Below are 8,098 nucleotides of genomic sequence, written 5' to 3'. Positions count from 1 at the left end.
AGGTGGGCTGTGGGGAAGAAATTCTAGATCAGAGGAGCAAAGGCATGGGGTACCCAGATTAAATACTCTTGGATTTTCTCAAACCTACTACATATTTCCACCACATTTTACTCTATTTTATTTGCAATTTTGATGACCCTAAGTCTACCTGTTCTTCAGCATCATGATTTTCCCTCCTCTACTGATCTTGGTGTTTATTTTTTAAATTCATTTTTAACTTAGATGACGGGTTGATGGGTGCAGCAAACCACCATGGCACATGTATACCTGTAACAAACCTGCACATTCTGCACATGTATCCCGGAACTTAAAGTAAAATAAAAAGAAGTCCTTGTTACAAAAGTAACATAGAAGATTTAGAAATGATAATAAAATGAAAATGATAAAATACACACAATCCTACTACCTAGACAAAAACCCTCTTTAGAGTTTACACTCATTAAACTGCTTCATAATCTGTTATTTTTTGCTTAGCACAATATTATGAACATGTTTTCCCATTTGAATAAATTCACATCTGCAGCACCTTGTAGTGATTAATATGTCTGTTATTTAGGTATATCCTCATTTATCAACAACTCTTCCATTACTAGTTTTTCTTATTGCTTTAAAGTTCTCTTTATCACAGGCAAGGCTAGAATAATTTTTATTACAGCTAAATTTTCCTTAATTACTTTCTTAGAATAATTTCTCAGTAGTTTCCAATATTTTCACCCTCAAGGACTCCTTTTACTGGGTCACATGTTTTGAAAGATACAATCTACCAAACTACATTTGGTATGAAAAAATTCAGTTTACTATTTTTTTAATTAACCAAAGACTTTGATAACTACTTATCAAAACTTTGGATCAGCTGAGATTTAAAAAAGAATATTTGCTGCATTAAGATGATATAATTCCAGCCTAAAGCAAAGACCCTTGATATGAAAGTTAGCCTCTGCAGCCTTATCTTAAGGAACCAAATTCTTTCTGTGAGGTTTTCTGTAATATTAAAATTCACTTGCAGACACCCTTTTCCCACATTTGCGGCTGCTCAAAGTTAGGGCTGAAATACTTGAAGTCGGTGAGTTACTTTAAACTGCAAAAGAGAAATACAGGCATGATTGTCTAATTACATTAAATGTTTACTCTGTTTTCTGTGGCCTGATGGTAGATTTCACATAATTGCTTTTTATTTGAAAACACCTTGTGCTTGGAGTAAGTTACTGGAGACAAGGTTTTAGTCTGATGTGGGTTCCTTTTTTTTTTTTTTAAGTGGCCCAAGTAGATTATTTCTGACAGTCTGTGAACAAGAGTAGCCAAACGCAGGGAGTCCTGAAGTTACCCTTCAAATGTGTGTTCATGTATACAACCTATTCTGTCCCTTGCCAGAGAGTGGCAGCTGCAGGGCTAATCTATAGAGAAGCTGAGAACCTCACTCATTTCCAAAACTGAATTCACTTTGGCCATTGCTGCTTGTCAGTTACATTGCTTCGTTTAATGGTATGATGTCCAGAATAACTCTTTGGAACCAAACACGAAGGAAAGAACTTCAGTGCTTACTTGGACATTCTAAATTTAGATCATTTTCTAACTGTTTACTGCCAGTGGGTTAAATGGTTTGGCTCCTGGACTGAAGTTTGGGTTACAGAATTCTTAGGCGGGTCCCTTCTTGCAGCATTCTGAATTCCGATTAGGCTTTGCAGCAGCTGTGCATATGCATGATGGTGCTGGTGGAATGGTTCCCAGGACTGTTCCAGCATTCATTTCAGGACAGATTTTTCAGTGTGGGTCTTCTATATGACGGTGAGTCAGGCTGTGCAGTGGTAGAGAGTGTCAGTATTGAGCAGTCTCAACTGAAGCTGCGATTGGCGGCTTGCCATGTCTGATGACACAGTATCTGCCACGCTGGGGGCATTTTACACCTAGCATCTAGATATTAATTTGTTAACATTTTGGGAAACATTTGAAATTACACTGTGATCTTGCTGTTTCTTAGATAGTAAATTCCAGCATAGAGTGGGCTGCTGGTTTCCTGTTGAAGGGATCTTAAGCCTTGAAGCACCCAAAGAAATTCATTTAGGCAGCCCAGTCACCTAGAAAGCAGGCTTACTGCACGGGCTCTGTGAATGGCATCAGAGTGAGACTTCCTGTTATAGAATTTTTAAAGGACCACAACAAAGATAGAGTCAAGTTGGAGAGGGCTTAGACACATCCAGATTTCTGCCAATGCCCTCTGGGGTTCTTTGGGGCAGTAGCTGCCTAGGGCAGTGAGCCTCTGGGCTTTGTCTTCATCTGAATTCCATAATGAATATCCAAAACCTTTTGTTTAGTAAAAAGAATTTTGTTGCAAAAAATTGCAATAAAAGAACAACAAAAATAAACAAAAGCAAAGCCTTCAAAACTCGGATATGAAATACCCATAAGTATACACAGACAGAAACTGAGGCCAAGAAGTGTCAAAAATTCACACTGAAGTTCAAGGACCACAATTGGACCTGGACCTCACCTGATTTTTGTCCACAACTCTTTTTGCCACATTTTTCCCACCCTCCTCCCTCCCTCCTCTGCCCTCCTCTCACTCCTCTCCTTCCTCCTTTTCATCACCTTCCTTCTCTTATTCTTTTTCTTATTTCTCTTCCTCTCTATTCTTACTCTTACCTTTCTTCCTCCTCTGGTGCATCTTCTTCCCTCTCCCTCTTCCATTTTTCCTCTGCCTTTTCTTCTCTCTCTATTTATTTTTATTGTTGGTTAAGGCAGAAACAGCTAAATTGTTGTGTGATATTTATGTAAACAAATATTTAGCCATTTGTCCTAAATTAATGCCAGTTCGTCTTACCTCTAGCTAGGGTTTGAATCTAAGGATATTTTGAACTCGTATTTTTCATATCAGCTTTCCTATTGACCCATTCTAAGTAAGGTGTTTGGTTTGAAGATTTTCTTGTAATAAAACTTGACTGATTTTCAAGACACATATAGACTCACACATACCTGCCTGGTTTTGTAAGAGTTGGCAGGTTGCTAGCTGAGAGTCATTCTCTCCTCCCTATTGTCATTTCATACCAAGGACATTACCTAGAGATTTTTACAAATGAAATTTGAAAAAAAAAAAAGTGCCCTTCCTAATGACAAATGGTCAAGAGAAAACGACAAGGTGGGGCTGTTTGAGGATATACTGAATACTTCACTGATCCTAAGCCAAGCAGAGCCATTAAAAAATAGTTCCCATGGCATTTCTGGCCCGACCAGAAACAGTTATATAAGTCATGGGAAAATGCCTCTTCTCATGAAATGCCCCAGCCGAGTTCACATTATCTGAAGCTGTGATTCTCAAATCTGGGATCACCAGGACATTTTCAGCAAAGCCTGTGCAAGTGTCAACCAGCAGCTCTGTCTCCCTTTGAATTGTTTGTTCTGATAGAAAAGGGTCTCCCCCAGGTGACCTCATTTCCTCCCTTTCTCCTCCCCTTTCCACACTGGAAACAATCTCACTTTCTTGTTGTTTGTGCTTTTTTCCCTCTCTCCTTTCTACCAATGACTACTGTTAGGGATTGAATCATAGTCCCCCAAAATTCATATATTGAAGCCCTAATCCCCAATGTGGCTATATTTGGAGATAGGTCCTTGAGGGAAGTAATGAAGATTAAATGATGTCCTAAGGATGAAGCCCTAATCAATAGGACTGGAGTCCTCATAAGAAGAGGAGGAGGCACCAGAGATCTCTCTCTGTGCTCACTCAGAGGGGAGGCCGTGTGAGAACACAGGGAGCAGGCAGCCATCTGCAAACCGAGAAGAGGCCTCAGCAGACACCAACCCTACTGGTACCTAGGTCTTGGACTTGTAGCTTCCAGAACTCTGAGAAAACAGATGTATGTAGTTTCTGTTGTTTAATACCATCTGTGGTATTCCGTTATGGCAGCCCAAGGTGACTAATACAGCTACTTAACAAAAATGTCACGTGAACCTTCCTAAGCCACTAGGATGTTACAAAAATACTATTTCTTTGGTAGATTCAGATCGATAATGAGGTGTTAATCGGGCTACACACACCTGTAGTCTCGGCTACTTGGAAGGCTGAGGTGGAAGGATCACTTGAGCCCCGGAGTTCAAGTTCACTCTGGGCAACATGGTGAGACCCCTCTCTCTAAAAATAAACACATAAATAAATAACATTTCCTGTCTCTTTGAAAAAAATTGTCTCTGATCCAGAAGTCTGAAAAACAACAAAAGAGTTGTTAATGCTTCTTCGGGCTGCATGCCTGCTTAGATGTGGGTTGTTCTGTGTGTTTGTGTGTGCATGTCTGTGTGTGTGTTTTCATGTAACAGTCACATACAAGCTCACGTATATTTGTTTTTACTATAGCTAACATTAGTTGAGCACTTATGACATGTGACAAACTGTAAGTACTTCACGTGCATTACCTCATAATCCTCACGCTAACCCTCTGAGGAAGATGCTCTTATTTCCTGTATTTATTTATTTTAGTTTTATTTTAAAATTTCAGTTCTTTTCATTTTGTTTTCTTTATTTGTTTATATCATCTTTTGACTAACATCTCACAATTATTTCCTTTATTTAATTGGAGAGGAAACCCCTATTAAAAGAGTCAGGGAACATACCCTCTTTCAAGTTCCCACTAGTGAGAGAAAGAGTCAGGACTTGAACTCAGGCAGTCTAATTGTAGAGCTCATGTTCTTACTACCTGATTGCAGTGCTTCCCATTTGTGTTTATAGCCTTTGTTTTTTATACCTTCTAATGTTCTACATTAAAAACAAGTCTGAGGCAACTTCCAAAGACATATAAAATAGAACATGGCATATAGGCAGAAACGAAGAAAAAATAAGGATGAGAATGGAACTTGGATCTAGAAATGAAGGGAATGTATATACTTGTGTTTAACTTGAAGGTCTCTGGCAGGCAACAAGAAGATGGAAACCTGTTCATTCTTGCCAGGTAAAGTGTTCTTAAATTTAAAAAAATTGCGATTGCTCGGCAGAAGCACAACTCCTCTTATAATTAAGCCCAGGCAAGAATTTCTCCTAAATGTGCATGTGTGATACAGTGGACAAAACCGTCAGCCTCCTTAGTGCCGATGAAGTGACAAGTTCGTTGTGCCTGCCACAGGTGCACAGATATACATACATGCACACATAACTACATCCTCATCAAGCTGCTTATGTCACCAGCTATTCTTCTTTATTCTCTCACCTTGTGGCTGTGGGTCAAAAATTAGCAAAAATCTATGACAGTACCTACATCATTGTGAGAGTTCAGGGATGCATTAATAGTGAAACTGAAAATTATGAAATTGGTGGGGAGAACCAGGATTTAGAGAATGTTTTCTCAATCTGGGGGTTGTGACCTAGGAGTAAATTATGAAATCAAGATGGTGGGCCACGATCAGTATTTTTTAAGATGAAGGAGAATAGAATAGCAAAGTTGAAAGTGAATTGCAAATGGCAAAGGTGAACTGTGTATTATGAGATGTTTCAGTACATGTATGCAGGCATATGTACATGTATGTACATTTATAACTAAAATGATATTTCTTGTTGTACCAAAAGGTAACCTATAAAATACATAAAAATATATATAAATGTATAATAATATATATAAAAATATAACCTGCTTGGTTATATTTACAAAACTGAATATTTGTTTTACATATATTCAGATTTAGCCATTTTAATTATAGGATGCGTAGTAATGAGATCCTATAGCACTGGTCAGATTCAGTGTATATTCTTAGAGGATATAAGAATAAGAAGCTAGAAAAGTGTCTCTGGTAATTGCTGAAGAAAGGACTATCGATCCAGAAGAAATTGTTTTTGGCTTGAATATGGATGAAATGGATCAAAACCTAGGCCATACTGCTAGAACATGGAATAGCACAAATAATGACAGCAACCCTCCACAGTTAGTTACCATGACAGCTTCACTTAAATTTGTGCATTATAAAGTCCTTACACTTCAGGGTGAAAAAAAAATGTTCTTTGAGAACATAAGTATATCACTTTGTTCACTTAGCATGAGCCTTCTTTAAGGCATTATGAAATTTTGCATCAGACTTGGGTAATAAAAACTGATACAATATGTACTTAATAAAAGATAGTTCTTTTTATTATTTTATGTTTTTAATGTTTGTATTAAGATGTTTGCATCTGATCTAGGCAATAAAAAACCAACTGGAAGTTTCGACTTCACATATTTGCTCATATTTCTTCATTTTTATAGTCCCTAAAGAGTCTCCATAAAATTTCTATCTAGGACATTGAAAACGCTTCTCATTCCCAGGGGTGATAACTCACAGGGTCAATTAACACGTATACACAGACAACTCTCAAGTGCCTGTCTCCATTGTAGACCTCGATTCTAAGTGATTAGACTTGCGTATTTATTTGCCTACTTAGATATCTTAAAGACAACTCAAAATCAATGTCTTCAGTCAAAATGATGAAATCTAGTCTTCCAATGCTGTATTTCTTATCCTAGGGCATGATCAAAAGCCACAAAACAAGGACTTATTTTTGACACCTCAATCTCTTACTTACTTCATCTCTCCATACTGAATCCATCAACAAGTCCTGTTCATTTTTCATTCAAACGTCTTTTGAATCCTCTGTCTTCAACTTTACCAACACTTTAATCAAGCTACCAGGATTTCTTCTCTGAATCACTGTGATAATCTCCTGACCTACCTATATCTATTCTCTTCTTTTTTAAACCTATTCCCCAACTATATAGCCGGAATTATATTTTTGAAATTCAAGCTTAAAACATTCCAATGGCTTCATGATATACTTGGGATAAAAATAAAACTCTTTAACATGCTGTATCAGTCAGAAGATACACTCTAAAGAGTTTAACTGAAAACAATTTATTGTAGAGGTGGGAGAAGATTTAAGGGAATCAACAAGGAATGTTGGGACTTGCCAGTAACAATCAGCTGTGGGATTCCACTCCCACCCCTAGGCAGAGAGAGAAGGGGAGGGAACTGGAACTGTGGGAGAAGTTGTAGTCACAGCAGGCCGCAGTCACTGCCAGAACCATGGTACGGCAGGAAGAGCAGGAATGAATACCCTGACTGCCTTCTTCTCTCACCTTTTGTTCTCCTGCTGGTGCCTCTCATTCGATAACCCAGGCTTAAGACTAGAAGGCTGCAGAGCCCAGGTGGTGCATCACAGGGGTGAGCTTCCCAGAGGACAGAATAGGGAAGAGAAGAGCAGAACATTAATTTGGATACTTATAGGGCAGAACTGTTTCATGGGCAGCACCAAAAATAAAATTAGATTCAGTCTAAGTCATTTGGAATACATTTAAAATTTTTAAAAATAATCTAATTGATAAGAGATCACTATCCCCCACCTAAATCCCTGGTTGCTTAGACAAACAGTCACTAAGCTGCTTTGGGCTACTTAGTCCATTTGTGCTGCTATAGCAAAATAAATATGAGTCTGAATAATTTATTAAGAACAGAAAGTTATTTTCTCACAGTCCTGGAGGCTGAGAAGTTTAAGATCAAGGTGTCAGCAGGTTCTGTTGTTTGGTGAGAAATGCTCTCTGCTTCCAAGGGGGTGCCCTGTCACAGCCTTCTCCAGAGGGAGGAACACTGTCCTTGTATGGTGGAAGGCAGAAGGCAAGCAAGCTGACCGCTGTGTGAAGCATCTTTTATAAAGGCCTTAATTCTATTCATGAGAGGAGGGATCCTTATGACCTAATCATCTCTTAAAGACCTCACCTCTTAGTTTCAACACCTGATTTTAGGGGGGGACACAATAGAACCACAGTAGGTTCCTAAAAATGATTGCCCTTCTTATGCTTACCTTAGGCAGAACCCTAGAGAATGGGCCTTGCTTAACGAAGCAGGAAGCAAGGATAATAAATTTGCATGACAATATATTTTTAAATGCATGGAAAAAATTCAGGCTGGTAGCAGATTAATCAGCGGAATATCAAGACACTTTGTCTAACAATCTCCACCCTCCTCCATGTGGCCTTTCCCCTTACTTGGTCCTGCTGATCCAACAGTAGACTAACAAAGTTGGAAGCAGTGACCTGCTCAGTCTTCCCTTTGCTGTCTGGAAGTCAGGACTAGTTCGTATTTTCAGATGCCTTTG

This window comes from Nomascus leucogenys, chromosome 10 (genome assembly GCF_006542625.1).
Source record: "Nomascus leucogenys isolate Asia chromosome 10, Asia_NLE_v1, whole genome shotgun sequence".
Lineage (NCBI taxonomy): Eukaryota > Metazoa > Chordata > Mammalia > Primates > Hylobatidae > Nomascus > Nomascus leucogenys.
Note: the sequence above shows the minus strand (reverse complement) of the source record.